The sequence below is a fragment of the Heterodontus francisci genome, chromosome 20 (genome assembly GCF_036365525.1).
Source record: "Heterodontus francisci isolate sHetFra1 chromosome 20, sHetFra1.hap1, whole genome shotgun sequence".
NCBI lineage: Eukaryota > Metazoa > Chordata > Chondrichthyes > Heterodontiformes > Heterodontidae > Heterodontus > Heterodontus francisci.
Window position 1 is genome coordinate 60630204 of NC_090390.1, and position 16752 is coordinate 60646955.

Here is a 16752-nt window from a genome sequence, read left to right on the forward strand (position 1 = left end):
TTATCTCTTGCCCAACCCCCACCTCACTTGTTTATAATCTGTGACTTTTCTAATATTTGTCAGTTCCGAAGAAGGGTCACTGACCCGAAACGTTAACTCTGCTTCTCTTTCCACAGATGCTGCCAGACCTGCTGAGTGAATCCAGCATTTCTTGTTTTTGTTCCACACACACACACTGGTTAACTGAAAAAAAAAGAGATTTTCTTTCTAGAGCTCTGTTACAAAAAAAGAGAAAAAAATACTTTGGCCAAGTACTTGCTAATACTTGAAGAAAAAGAGAAGATATGGAAAGATGTCAGTTGTCGCTTTTTTGGTTTGGCGTCGCAATTATGGGTAGACATCTGTCACTGGGATTTTCTCTGGAGAAATTTGTTCAGGTGGCGTCGAGGATTTATCCGGCAGGTTTTCCAGCATCTCAGGAGAAATGCAACTACAGGGGCTTCAAGCAGGCCTTTCAGCACGAATGTAGCATCAATTGCTCTATTTCTTACACTCACTTTTCAAAGAGGTGGAAAAGCTGGCAGGCTTTTCAAAGAGATGGAAAAGGCTGACCTGGGGTGACTGTTCTCCTGGCCAGTTTTTAAAACTCCAACTGACTGTTCAAAGCGAAACCAAAACAATATCTCAAGAGTCAAGCCTCCTGCCCCCTATAAATCTTGACCTGTCACTTCTCTGTAAACATCTTCTCCAAGTCAAAAAGCCCCTTCTGGGTATTTATCTGAAGACAGGTGACTTCCAGTAAGGGTTGTTTACAAACCAAATCCAAAAGACCTTACGATGACTTCTTTTTTAAAAAAACAAGCATCAATGGAATCCTTTTTACAGTTTTAAAACACAAGTCCTCAAAATTTAACAAAAAATGGAAGTACTTTCGTAACACTGTCTATATCCCTCTTTGCATCCTCCTCACCACCTACTTTCCCACCTAACTTTGTATCATCAGCAAACTTGGATACATTACGCTCAGTCCCTCTCACCTAAGTTGTTAATACAGATTGTAAATAGTTTAGGCCTAAGTACTGATCCTTGCAGCCTGCCAACCTAAAAATGTCCCGTTTATTTGTTTCTCTCTTTTCTGTCCATTAACTAATCCTCAATCCATGTTAATATATTAGCTCTAATTCTATGAGTCCTAATTTTTTGAACAACATCTTGTGTGTCACCTTATCAAATGCTTTTTGAAAATCAAAATACATTATCTCCACTCTTATGGGTTATATCCTCAAAACGCTAACAGATTTGTCAAACAATATTCTCTTTCATAAATTCATGTTGACTCTGCTTAATCATACTATGGTTTCTAGGTGCACTCTTGCCACATTATTAATAATAGTTTCTAGCATTTTTCCAATTACTGATGTTAGATAACTGGTCTATAGTTCCCCATTTTCTCTTTTCCTCCTTTCTTACTAGCTGGGTTATGTTTGCGACCTTCTAATCCTTTGAAACTGTTCTGGAATCTAAGGAATTCTGGGATATCAAAACTAATACATCCACTATTTCTGCAGTTACTTCTTTTGAAAGTCTAGGAGGCTTTGTCCAAGGGATTTGTCACCACTTAGTCCCCTGATTTCTCCAGTACTATTCCTTATACTAATTTCTTTAATTTCCTCATTCTCACTAGACCCTTGGTTCCCTTTGATTACTGGAATTTTTTGTGTCTTCTATCATAAAGAAGGATACAAAGTATTTGTTTGTTGTCCCTGCCGTTTCCTTATTCCCCATTATAATATTTCTCTCTCTGTCTCTAATACCCACATTTACTTTCACTAATCTGACTATTTACATACCGAGATAAACATTTACCATCTGTTTTTATGCCTCTTGCTAGTCTACTCCCATATTCTTTTTTCCTAATCAATATTGTCATGCAGACCCCCACCTGCCAAGAATGAGGCATATTAATTTTGTCATATGAACATCAATTTTAAACTGTTGCTGGAGTGAAGAAATGACTTGTTAAAGAGATACGAACATACGAATTAGGAGCAGGAGTAGACTACTCGGCCCTCGAGCCTGCTCTGCCACGCAATAAGTTCATGGTTGAACTGATTTCTCCACATTACCACCTTCCCCCGATAACCTTTCACCCTCTGCTATTAAGAATCTGTCTACCTCTGCCTCAAACATATTCAAAGATTTTGCCTTTTGAGGAAGAGAATTCCAAAGACTCACGACCCTTTGAGAGAAAAAATTTCTCCACATCTCTGTCTTAAATGGGCGGCCCCTTATTTTTAAACAGTGACTCCTGGTTCTAGATTCTCCCACAAGGGGAAACATCCTTACCACATCCACCCTGTCAAGACTCCTCAGGATCTTATATGTTTCAATCAAGTCGCCTCTTACTCTTACCAGCGGAGACAAGCCTAGCCTGTCCAATGTTTCCTCATTAGATAGCCTGCCCATTCCAAGTATCAGTCTAGTAAACCTTCTTTGAACTGCTTCCAACGCATTTACATCCTTCCTTAAATAAGGAGACCACTACTGTACACAGTACTCCAGATGTGGTCTCACCAATGCCCTGTATAGCTGAAGCATAAACTCCCTACTTTTGTATTCAATTCCCGTCATGATAAATGATAACATTCTATTAGCTTTCCTAATTACGTGCTGTACCTGCATACTGACCTTTTGTGATTCATACACTAGGACACCCAGATCCCTCTGCATCTCACAGCTCTGCAATCTCTCACCATTTAGATAATATGCTTCTTTGTTATTCTTCCTGCCAAAATGGACAACTTTGCATTTTCCCACATTATACTCCATCTGCCAGATTTTTGCCCACTCACTTAACCTATCTATATCCCTTTGTAGCTTCCTTATGTCCTCTTCACAACCTACTTTCCTACCTATCTTTGTGTCATCAGCAAATTTAGCAACCATACCTTCGGTCCCTTCATCTAAGTCATTTATATGAATTGTAAAAAGTTGAGGCCCCTGCACAGATCCCTCTGGCACACCACTCGTTACATCTTGCCAACCAGACATTTGGGCTGGACGGACATTTGCATATTAAGAGATGCTGCTTGTGGAGAGAAAGGACTATTTCCTGATCCAATTAACCCAAATGGATTTTGATCACCAGACATTGAAGGTGTAAGGAAGCGCATTCCAGGGCCTGCTAAGATAATACAATCCACAAACCTCGCAGGAGGGACTGTGCCAAATAAGGAGCTAGTCACATGACTAACCTGCTGGGCATCCTGGGGTTTTTTGAATTGTGCCATGCAGAAAGGAACAGAAGGCAGTTTTGCAACTGAAGCTGGAACAAGGAAGCCTCTCTCCTGGCTGTCTCTCTCTCGATTCTTCCCAAGCCACCAGATCCGCGGAAGACACATAAACTTCAAGAGAGAAAAGACTCTGACATCGAAACAAATTCAAGCATGCACTGGGCCCCAACGAATTGCAGGACTTACAGGCAACCAAAGACTCCGCACTAAACTTAAAGTAGTGTAATTATAATCTTGATATTGCCTCAAACTTTTCCCCTTTACTCTTTTCTGCTTTTTCTGTATCTATTTGCGTGTGTGTTTATCGCGTATACATGCAAGTGTGATCACCTCGCATATTCGTTGTCGTTAACCGGATTAGAGTTTAAGATTAATAAACTTCTACCTTTCTTGTTTAAATCTAAGGAAACCTGTTTGATTTCTTTGCCTTACAATTGGAGCAGTGAACAAGGATTCACGAAGGGGGTGCTAAAAACACAGTGTTTCTAAAATTAAACCCTGTTACGGTTAAACCAGGCAAAGGTTGAGAGGGAACCCCAAGACCCCTTCTCACCTGGTCGTAACAATATCCTTTGCTGAATTCTAAAATCCTCCCAATCTTCAGGTTTACTCCTTCTTTTGGCAACTTCCTTTGACCTAATACTATCTTTAACTTCTCTTATTAGCTACAGTTAGAGCACTTTTTCTGTGGGATTTTTGTAGCTTCTAAGGAATGGATATTTGTTGCAAATTATGTACTAATTTTTAAATGCTAGTGATTGCTTGTCTACCATCATATCTTTTAATGTAATTTTCCAATTTACCTTAGGCAACATGTCCCTCACCCCTACATAGTTTTCTTTGTTTAGATTTAAGAATTTAGTTTCAGGTTAACTAAATCACCTTCAAACTGAATAAAAATTCTATCGTATTATGGTTGCTCTTCCCTAGAGGCCCCATTACTATGAGGTTATTAATTAACCCTTTCTCATTGCACAATACTAACTCCAAAATAACCTCTTCACTAGTTGGTTCCTTGAGATACTGATCTAGAAAACTATTTTGCATACATTCCATGAACTCATCCTCCACACTATTGCTTCAAATTTGGTTTGCCCAGTCGATATGAAGAATAAAATCCCTTGTGATTACTGTGTTACCCGCACCTCTAATTCCCTGATTTATACGCAGCCCTACACTACAACTACTATTAGGAGGCCTATAATCTGTTCACATCATTGTTTCCTGCCCCTCTTACTAAATTCCACCCAAACTGATTCTACTTCATGATTTTCTGAGCTAAGATCTTTTATCACTACTGTCTTTATTATCAGGACTAATCCTCCTATTTCATTTTGCCTATCTCTTCTAAAAGTATCCTTGGAACATTTAGTGCCCAAACTTGGTCACTTTGCAACCACATCTCCTTGATAGTTGTTCGATGGAACCTATTAATGTCTTTTAATTACTGTACACTGGAACATTTTAAACCTCCACAGATTGTAAGGGATAGTATTGAACAGCATAGTTTCCTTATACAGATTCCCTATATTGCTACAGGGTGTGCAGGCACCATCTTTCAGAGAGCCCTGCACCCATGTAGTTATAAGGGCCCTCTCTGAAAGTCCTGTTAAGAGGAAGGGATTTCAATCCTTGAATGTCCAGATTGTGATTGATGTACACCTCACATTGTCTATCAATGCATGATACCCAGGGAGTGATCATGATGCATTTATTCTCAGGCAATCCAGAATACCTGCACTGCTCAACCACAGCAAACACGACAGGGTGGCTGATAGAACTACAAGGTATCTGCTTCAGCCTTGACTGATACTTTTACAAAATTTAAAGAACTTGGCTGCTTCCAGGATCATTGAGGAAAGAACAATTGGCATTCTCGTCCCATTTCCAATGCATATGTGGGCTAAGGAGAGCCCTGCAGTACATTCCAATATCTTCTTCTTCTCTTCTTTGGCCTCCTTGTCTCGGGAGACAATGGGTAAGCGCCTGGAGGTGGTCAGTGGTTTGTGGAGCAGCGCCTGGAGTGGCTATAAAGGCCAATACTAGAGTGACAGGCTCTTCCACAGGTGCTGCAGAAAGAATTGGTTGTCGGGGCTGTTACACAGTTGGCTCTCTCTCCCCTTGCGCTTCTGTCTTTTTTCCTGCCAACTGCTGTCTCTTCGACTCGCCACACTTTAGCCCCGCCTTTATGGGTGCCCGCCAGCTCTAGCGATCGCTGGCAACTGACTCCCACGACTTGTGATCAATGTCACAGGACTTCATGTCGCGTTTGCAGACGTCTTTAAAGCGGAGACATGGAAGACCGGTAGGTCTGATACCAGTGGTGAGCTCGCTGTACAATGTGTCCTTGGGGATCCTGCCATCTTCCATGCAGCTCACATGGCCATGCCATCTCAAGCGCTGCTGGCTCAGTAGGGTGTATATGCTGGAAATGTTGGCCGCCTCGAGGACCTCTGTGTTGGAGATGCGGTCCTGCCACCTGATGCCAATATGGGTTCTAAGAATTGTAGGTGTCAGCCATGGCTCAGTGGTAGCATTCTTGCCTCTGAGTCAGAAGGTTGTGGCCAAGAGCAGTGCCCAAAATAAGATGTCACTGCTTATTAAGGGTGAGTGAGCAATATCCAAAGTGAGAAATCGTTCAAACTCCAGCAAACTCACTACTACAAAAGTGCTAATGACCTGAATGCCTCAAGCTCATTACCTGTTTAAATCCTGCAGCCTGCTGCCTCTGGAACTAATCCTGCTGGACTTTAACTTGCAGGTTGGGCAATGGTGGGGATTTATTCATTTTGTTAACAGCGCGTCGAGATCCTAATTGCATCATGGCACCCAATTTGCATTCTATTAATGAGGTGCCAACCTGCCTTTAGTGGGAGCCTCGGTGAAATAGGAAGTGCACAATGTCAAAATGGTGCCAGTGTAAAGTAAGGGGAAACGTGCTGGTCAGTATACCCACCTGATTTGTACCCCTAAAAATTGCCCCCAATCTTTCACTTCGTAAGCGCCCCTTTTAGAACATTATACATTCACAAATGTCTTGGAGGTTGATCATAGATACATAGTTTAAGGTTTAGCATTTGTAATGTCACACAACAAATATTTCTCATTGTACTAAAGCCTTCTCGCACACAACTTTAATGAAGGATTTCATTCGATAGCAACGGTTTCACACACACAGGCTCATTATCTCTCATGGATTCTTTTGAAGGATGCTGATTGTATGGGTCAGCTATGCTAGGGGGTGAGCAACATTATTCTGATCTGTCCTCATCTAATCTTCACAAAAAGACACTTGCAGTAGAGATTACCTAGATAATGAGCAGGTGTAGGACCATTGGCTGCTATCCCCAAGGGTGATCAGGCCACATTGTAATGCTCCGACCATTGACCTGGCTGACATCAACGTGCTCAAATTTGTAACCATCCTGGTCTGTGGGGCTCAGCTACTGAGAAGATAAAGTTGCTTCATCATCAGGGGACTTCAGCAATATGTAATCAAAGGACTCGCTGAGAGTGTAACATATTATTATAAGTGAAGCCGTCCCAATCAAAGGAAAACTCAGATTATTCTTAATTGATCACCTTAACAATAAGAAATGAGCGACTTGACCATTCTCGCTGTTCTAGTATTCTATTTGCTATCAGTAAAATAGTGAAACATCCTTCAACATTGTTGCCATTTTCTTCCTCTGGGGCAAGTTTATGGAAATACTGGTTTATGCGTGTTTCCTGCAATCTCTTACACACAGTGGTCTGGCTTTTCTCAGTCCCATGGCAGCAGGTTAGTAGGTGGGACCGGGAGCAAAAGTGGAAAAGAACGCATCGGGTCAGCTACTGGCAGTTAATCAATTAGGCTCACTAATGGGCCAACTGGGGGAGCGAGGCCGCCACTGCTGGGAATCGTCTCGACTGTGGCAGGGCCTCTGCTGAGGCCAGAGCCTGTCATTTAACTGGAGGCGGTCACCTAGTGGCATGGTGGGGGGTCATCACCCCACTGGGATGCAATGGTCATAGCTGTGACTGCAAGCCATCCTGTGCAGGGTTTTCCCCTTCACAATGATGGTCTGACAGTTGTGGCTATGTGTGATTTTTAATTTTTCTCAATGCCGCAGGGAGGACCAACATTTTGAGGCACCCTCACAGCCTGTCTCAGTGGGGCCGCTGTCCAGACTTCACTGCAGGCCCTCCTATTGAGCCTACTGCTTTCCTGGTCCACCTGTCATCCTTTTTAGATGGGGCTCCTGGAGACGGCTCCTTAATTGGCTGCCTCTGGGAAGATCTTAACCAACGACCCGCCACAGCCACTTTCACGTTCCCGACCCAGAATTGAGGCCGACATCGAGATTGCGACCTAATTGGGAAAATCCAGCCCTGTATATTGGGTTAAAAGAGTTACACTTTGGTAGTAACTTTTTTTTTACCGAGCACTGTGTGTAAACCATTGCAGGAAATTTACAATCCAATTTAGCTTTGTCTAGGGAAATTTGTTACTCTCTCCACAGAGGCTGCCAGATCTGCTGAGTATTTCCAACATTTTCTGTTTTTATTTTAGCTTTGTCTAGCTCTAACAGTCTAGATAATCATCGCACAAAAAGGCTTAACATAATCTATGATTGACACTTTAGCTTATGACTGAGAACTGCTGCTTAATTGGCAGTTAACACCTGTAGCGATAACTGTTTGTAATGGGCATTTGTGCTGCATATAGTCAGCTGGCAGTAAAACCAGCCATAAGTTGCTACATTATAATTACTCCACTAGTGGAAAACTCCTGGCTTCAAGGAACAGCACTGAAATCTGCTGTTCAAAACGTGTACATAGTGCATTCTTTTGTGACAAATAAACTTGCAGCCCTGCTCATCTGATTCCAATCAATCGAACAAGAAAGGCTTTTCTAATTGTGCGCAAATTCGTGGTTCATTTGAAGAAGTGTCAGAGATGGGTAAATTTTCTGTTAACTGTGACCAGTGTCACAGGAGCAGAATGACAATCAGTGGTAGAAGAATCAGGTAGAGATCTATATAGCTAGATCTGTATTGGGTTTATGCTGAGTGTGGTCTTCTGGCTAGCCCTACAGTGCTCTCAGCAAAAATGTGCAGGAGCGTAAGTACACTAATGCATTGAATGAATGCACAGCATAATTTTCCCTCCATTTGTGCTTCATTTAAGCATCTAGAGCGGGTTGCAGGAATCTCCATGTTCAATGGAACGCTTCTAAGCAGCAAAGGCTTTGGAGAGACTTCTTAAATTTTCAATTTTACAGTACATTTTGGCTCTCATTTGTTTTTTTGTAAATTCTATGTATTTTCCATACTGTGTTATTTTTAATTACTTTTATTTCCATAAATGTTTCTTTGGAACCTTAAGTAAGTGAATCCTTGTTTTATGATAATTCACTACAAAGCTGACTTTAGCAGTCCTGGGAAAAACAAGGACATGAAAAAGCAGCTCCTATATTAGAAACCTTCAAAGACGATTAAAAGGCAACAACACTTGGAAGCACAAGCTACAGAATTGCATGGTGCTCAGCAAGTCAAGTTAAAGTTAATGAAGGAGATTGGTTCTTAAGCCCACCAATACAGTATTTCATGGTTTAAGTGGTATAAAGCAAAAGAAGGCATGCTAGGAAGATCAGCTGTCACCAACGCCAGATTGCTGGGTCACTGCCAAATGGGTGTGTAGACACAATTGGTGGAGTGAAGTCAGCATGGCAATCTGGCTCCTAGGTCAGTGGAAAGCCACGATCAGAGCTGTGCCATCCATTATAATGTCATCCGGAGCCACCCTGTACCATAGGTAATACATTGCCAATGGTAGTCAAGGTCATCTCCTCCCTCAACTTCTCTGCCTTCACCTCCTTTCAGCCGAGCATTGGGTGCAATTGCAGTATCAGCCGATGTGCTGTCCCTATGGGCGAGATTTTTAATTGTTTAAAAGGGCGTATTCGGGGTCGTCAGGTGCTTAAACCCACCCCTCGCGTTGGCGTGCCAGTTTCCCGACGTAGAACAGTCACGCTCCAAGTTTAAAAGGCTATGTCGAGAACTGGAAGAGCCAACCTACCTGAGAGCTTGTTGTCAACTCATTAAGGGCCAGAACGGAATTTTCATTTGGAGGCATGGGATCCACGATAGGGAGGAGGAGGCACAAACTGTGTGAGAAGCCACTCAGCATAGGGGCAGCAGCAGGAGGCTCCATCAAATAGGGAAGGCTTAGAAAAGCCATCAAACACAGTTGCAGAGAGTCTGGAGAATTTGGTGTCATCTCACCTTACTGTCGGCAAGGGCATTTTAAGGCAGGCCTCTTTGTTCAAGAGGAATTGACAGGTTCCTCTGCATACGGGCCTCACAGGTTCATGAGAGGACAGCTCAGGAAGACTGCACATTCCAATGGAAAGGAAGGAAACTTATGGGATTAAGTTTTTCCAAGATAGGGTCGACTAGTAATGAGGAGTGGCATCTCCAGGAGCAGTGGCAGACCCACAGGCAGCAGGGGCCAGGAAAGAGGGGCAGGAAGGCAATGAAGGAGAGACCCTCAGCAGAGGGTCTACTGACAACGGAGAAGCTACCTGGACATATCAGTGTGTTAGTGCCACAGAAGGCTGCACCTGTCCAGGCAGGTGGTCGCTGACGTGTGCCCTCATTGAGGGTCATCCGAGGGTTCGCGGCAGCCGTTGCCATGTTGAAATGAAGACACACAAGTCTGCCTTAGTGCAACAACATGCTCAGTGCTTTATTGAAGTATTTACATCAGAGACACCCAAGTAACCCACAAAGTGACATTACCGATGTTGAGGCCTGTGCTTACGGCCACTCCTATGAGGTGCTTCCACTCTGGCTGAGGATGAGGTGCAGGAAGACTACTCACTACTGCCTGTCTGGGACTGAGATGCCCATGGCGGTCAGTCTCGTTGTAGAGGTACCAGTGGGGCACCTGCAAAGGCTGCTACACTGGCATCACTGCAGGGGCAGCCTCTGTCACAGGGCGTGACTCTGTGCCCACAGGAGGGATCATGGAGACGGATGGTGATGACGGATCCCTGTGAGTGATGACTCCCTCATCCCCATCTATTGCCTCCTCAGCTCTTTCATGATGCCCTTGATCACTGAAGGGAGCAATCAACTGGGCTGCAGCTGGCATCCGCTCCGTGCTTCATTGCACCAATTGGGCCACTGACCAGTCAATGCTACCGACCTCAGCATGCACTCTGTGCGTGTCAGTGCGCTGTTCCTTTATCCAATCTGAGTGATGCCGCATATGGCTCTCCATGAGGTTGGCCACTCTCTCAATGGAGGAGTTCATGTGCTCAAAGCACTGAGATATTGTGCAGCACGAGATGAATGGACCCCTCCATTTTCATCCCATGACTCCCCAGAGCATTGGGTAACTCCATATCCTCCTGCTCTGATGTGATGTGAGTTCACCGCCCTCTATAAGAACACTTGAGGACCCACCGAGGTGTGAGTATCTGCACTGGTGGAGGATGTGCTAGAAAGATGTGATGGTGCAGGCATCAAGACCTCTTCCTCCTTTGACTCCTCGGGAACTTGTTGTTGTGATGTGGGCTCCTGTCCTTCTACAGCTGGCCCTGTGGGAGATGTAAGAGAAGATGGCTATGAAAGATTGGGACAGTCAACAGATGCTCACGCTTCTTAAAATAATGAAATGACAGCTCATGCTTTGACAGCTCATTGCACAGGGAGCATTGCCATGCATTCCCTGAACCTGGAGATGTTGACATCTTTTCACCCTGTCTACGGCAGACCCCCATTTCTCCATCCCCAGTGTCCCTGTAGCTTGACACTCTGGCCAAATCAAGGGCCAGCTCCTCAAAGCGCATCAGCGGTGCGAGCTTGGGCATCCTGCCATCCAGGCATGCCCTCTTGTTCTCCCTGGTGCAAGTCCTGTTTGGCCTGCAAGGTGAATAAAGATACAATTAAGACAATGCCTCGCTCCCTGACCACTTGCAGCTTTTCATTCGCATACACTGCTGCAGTCTGCAACTCCAACCTCCTGTCCAACATCTCCAGAGCTCTGTCCTGTGCTTATGGGCCATCAAGGCTGCTGAGCACATATCTCTCCTGTGGTCAGGAGAACTCAATGTGCTCTCTATTTTGAACTCTGGTGGCCAGGAGGCATGCCAGCTGGGACTAGCTTTGGACTCACCTTTCCAGACAGAACAAGATAATTAAAACGCTTCCCGCACTGCACCTGGTTCCTCCTCACCACTCCTCTGCTGCTGCCCTGGTTTGCCACCTTCATCCATGCCCTCTTGGTGAGCCCTTGCAGGCTTTCTGTTGTCACTGGCAGGGCACAGGATGTTTCTGCGCTCAGTCACCATCACCAGCAGCACCTCCAGTAAGGCATCAGAGAAAGGGGGGCTGCCCTGGCTTGGAGGTGGGGTGAGGGGTTGGCCTCCCTTCTCACTGCCCTTTTGTCTGCTCCTTCCTCCAGCCCTTGGACAAAGGGCAACCTCAGCAATGGCTGCCGCCTCCCATTTAAATCAGGCCCCCCGCTGCCAATGTCCCGCTTCCTACCCATGTCAGTGGTGAATGCGACTCTAGGCCAATTGGCTCATTTCTATTAAAAAATCGTAATGTGTGCGCGTTACCGACATGGTGCAAGGTCGGGACCCGGAGTGACCCCAGAGTGGAAATCCCGCAGGTGACTGATGCATTGGATATCATAGCCTGTTGTTTCATCTCTTTTCCCCTGAAAAGCTTTTCCCCTGAATAGCAACAGCAGCATGACATGGCCTCCCAATTAGAGCATGGCTACCTGACCCGAACCCGACGGGACCCAACGTCATGTGTCGGGTTCGGCTGGGGTCGGGTCGCTCTTCCGGGTCCGGCATTCGGGCTTGGGTCACGTCGGGCTGGGTCAGACACACTCTATCACCACCTCTGGTACATGGCTCCACTGTTAATGTACATTTTGGACTTGAAAGGTTGTTTAGTTACTGTTTTTTTAAGCTTGTGCAGAAAAGCAACAAAGTGAAAAACGGAAGCTAGGTTAACTGATGGTCGGGTCGGGTCGGGCATGGGAAAAATGAAAGGACTCGGGCCGGGTCGGGCTTGGATCGGATGTGGTTCTGTCGAGCTCAGGTCGGGCTTCATTTGAGACCCGAGCCGGCCTTTACTCCCAATGCCACCACTCTACCGAAATTCCTAAAGATTATTGATGGTCATCATGTAACAATCATAGTATCAGGTTCCTGATAGAACATAGAACATTACAGCGCAGTACAGGCCCTTCGGCCCTCGATGTTGCGCCGACCTGTACTTCTGTACCATCACCATTTGCTTCTCTTCACCTGTGCACTGTGACCTAAATGGAATTTTTGCCTCAGGTCCAATATTTTCTGAAATGTGTATAACTGTACTGGTGCTTGCAAACACTTGTTCGGAAGGGCACAGAGTGCTGTTTTGCTCTGGGCCACGGGCAGTGCTAGTAGGCTGCACTTCCAGGCCTACAATAATATAAAAAAGACAAATGGTTGGAATGCTGGCTCAAAGATATATCGTTCAACAGAACTTGCATTACAAGTTATGGTATGTGATGTTTGTGTCATTCTAATGTTGTCTATGTGAGGCTGTGAGAGAGAAAGGAAACCAAACAAAAGAGCTGGATGGTACTTGCCCTGAGCTTAGAGAACATTTTCACTTTAACCTTCCCTATTCATTATGGCCTCAGGATTTCAAAAATGGTGTCTTTGGGCTGAATTTTACCGGGGCTCCAATGTCGGAGATCGTGGCGGGGGGAGGGGGGCCTAGAAAATACCTCTGGGAGAGGCCCACCACAGGCCTCGACGCTGGAAAGGCCCCACCCCAAATTACCGACCGCTGCTTGGTGCCGGTAACATAATTAAAATATGATAATGTATGCAAATAAATGAATAAATACTTACCTTGTTGCGCCAGCTGATCGGAGATCCAAGGTGGAACACTGGTTGGGAGTGGGGAGCAGGTAGGTTTTCAGAGCAGGTGGAGGGGGAATGAGGGGAAAACCATTGCGATTGGTGAAGGGGATGGTAGGAAGTGGTTGAAGGTGAAAGTTAATAAAGTTCGAGGGGGTGCGAAGGTCGGGATCACGAGGTAAGTTTTTATTGGGGGAGAGGACGATAAATAAATTGTTCAGTCATTGGGGGATGGGAATGAAACTTTTAATAAATATTTACCTTTAATTTAATCTCCCCTATAACTTCAAAATTTTAAATTAAACCAAAGGTCTGGAAGCCCTTTAAAAATGGTTGGCACCGGACGCCATTGCCTGGGATGGAGCGCCTGCCCCCTCATCGAGGACGGACGGACTGCCCCAGCCATGTAAATGAGCCACCGCGCTAAATATAACGGCAGCTCCATGCAGAAGATCACACGCATGCGCACCGTCGTTTTTGGACCTCACTGCCGGGCTGGAAAAATCCAGCCCTTTGTATCTGATTAACAGCTTAAACTTGTGGGACACTCCTCTTTTGGAACTTTGCTACTGCCTCTTTTATGCCACCATGTCCTAGATAAATAGTATAGAGATGCTGGAAATCTCAAGAGCCAAGACATTCATCGCAAAGTGCCCTCTCTGTTTCTCAAGTTGTGCGTGAGTCAATTAGCATGTATCACGGAACAAGTTTTGTTGGAAGCTTGCTTTGTGGGCACAACAGTGACTACAGTTTTCCCTGTAGTAACATGGGCATATGCGTGGAATTGAGTTAAAAGGATGCCTCTGCTTTGCATGTGGGCTCAGTCAAGCTTTATCAGGTTGAAGGGAAACCTTTTCTGGCATATTTACTTTACCCAAATACCTTATGTGGGCAAATGCTGAGTAGTTTTATCTTGTACATCTTTCTGAAGATGCCAACCTTTTTTTCTCATCTGCTTCTAGTTGCTGAGGACATGGGACCCTCCTTTCATGCACTGGCAATTTTCTGCTGTGTCGAGTCTTACCCTTTGCCCCAGAGAGAACAACCCTCCAATCTGCTGTCACTACTGCTACCTGTTTTTTCCCTTCATCTATTCCCCTCAATTAAATTAGAAGGATTCCAGCATTATATGAATGGGTGCCCAAACACCAAACAACCTCCTTTTAAAAAATAGCAACAGCCCTTTAACAGTTGCTGCTGGAATTCCCATTTGTGAGCTCCCAAGGTCAAACCCAATATTTCAATAGATCAAACTCAGAAGATGGATGCAAGGCCAGCCTGTTTCAAAACCGCTAGCTCATTACTCATTCAGCTCCTGTTGCCTCATTGCAGGAACAAGAAAATCCACTTTTCAATGTGAATGGCTATGTTTTATTTTATAGATGGGCTGCTCAGATGAACACACAGAATCTGGAAAATGAACTTTTGGTCTTAAGAGGCCATCACCTCCTTTCCCCAGTGGCAGATAATCAACTCAAAAAAGAAAGGGTAAGAAATGAAACAAAAAGGGAAAAGGTTAAGTTAACATAGAACATTGGATTGCTTAACAGGAGTTCTAAAGCAATGCCTCACAATGAAAACGTTCAGTGAATACTGTGCAACTGTAGCATATTGATTGATGGAAGTCACCTGAAACCCAAGACTGTGTTACAGTACTGCATTTAGCTCCCTTCTCCCTTTTGTCATATAAACAGCCTGGACTTTTATTGGCTGAAGTTTTAAATTACCTGTGACTTGCAAGCCATTTTGGATCAATGTGTTGATAAAAGTACTGCAATAAAAATCCCAGAAGGTGTTATGTGTAAGCAAAAAAAATGAACATTTTATAACATTGTCATAAGTTTATTCATTATTCATTAACTTGTAAGAATTGTAAATATTTATCATTGAATACTCACGCAAAATATTAATGCCAAGTAACTGGCAAATTCTCAGCATGCAGTGGATACAGCTTTCATGTCCTGCACAAAGAACGACATGACCTTGTGCCGATCCTTATTCAAATACAAACTGCTGGGAAAATATATTTTTCGTTACCAATTGCTATTAATAATTAATAAAATAATTCTACCGTTCAACAAAAAAAGGGGGCAAATTACCTAGTCAGTGGGTTGATGTTCAATTTCACTCAATGCAAGTTAATATTAACAAGTGCGTACCATCAATAGCATCAGGTACAAGATATTGTTACTTGGCTAATCTTGACTAATGTAAGCTTCTCTCACTGACAAAAAGGGATATAGTGGGCAAAATTGGGAATAAAAATAATTAAGCTCTGTTTTCCACAGGTCTGGTTTCAGAATCCCACAAAGTATTCACTGAAGGGAAAGAGATGTAGCATTGCAATTGCAAGAATAGAATAGGCCTTCTCTCATGGAGTGCTAGAAATCTTATACCTTATTTTATACTTTGGTTGTGAAGTACATCCATGGAACCACAGACCTCTGGCACACTGTGTCACATGGGCACATCTATTTAATTTACTTGGTCTGATTTTTATTAAATTACTTTTTCTTCACCTTTGTGTTTATTCCATGCTATGCAATTTTCCCAAGGTAAATCTCACAACAGGCCTCTGCCAATGAAAGAAAGAGACTTGCATTTATAAAGCTCCTTTCACGACCTCAAGTTGTCCCAAATGGCTGTAAAGCATATGAAGTACATTTGAAGTGTAGGCACTGTTGTAATGTAGGAAATGCAGCAGCCAATTTATGAACAGCAAGGTCCCACAAACAGTAATGTGATAATGGTCAGATAATCTGTTTTTAGAGGCGTTAATTAAGAGATAAATATTGGCCAGTACACCAGGGAGACCGCACCTGCTCTTCATTAAAATAGTGCCATGGGATCTTTTATGTCCACCTGAGAGGCAAACTGGGCCTTGGTTTAATGTCTCATCTGAAAGATGGCACCTCCAACAATGCAGCACTTCCTGAAGTGCTGTACTGAATAATCAGCCTAGATTTTGTGCTCAAGTTTCTGGAGTGGAACCTAAACGGTTCCACTCCAGAACGGTTTTGTGAAAGGTAGGTCGTGCCTCACAAACCTTATTGAGTTTTTCGAGAAGGTGACCAAACAGGTGGATGAGGGTAAAGCCGTGGATGTGGTGTATATGGATTTCAGTAAGGCGTTTGATAAGGTTCCCCACGGTAGGCGATTGCAGAAAATACGGAAGTATGGGGTTGAAGGTGATTTAGAGCTTTGGATCAGAAATTGGCTAGCTGAAAGAAGACAGAGGGTGGTGGTTGATGGCAAATGTTCATCCTGGAGTTTAGTTACTAGTGGTGTACCGCAATGTTCTGTTTTGGGGCCACTGCTGTTTGTCATTTTTATAAACGACCTGGATGAGGGTGTAGAAGGGTGGGTTAGTAAATTTGCGGATGACACGAAGGTCGGTGGAGTTGTGGATAGTGTCGAAGGGTGTTGTAGGGTACAGAGAGACATAGATAGGCTGCAGAGCTGGGCTGAGAGATGGCAAATGGAGTTTAATGCGGAGAAGTGTGAGGTGATTCACTTTGGAAGGAGTAACAGCAATGCAGAGTACTGGGCTAATGGGAAGATTCTTGGTAGTGTAGATGAGCAGAGAGATCTTGGTATCCAGGTACA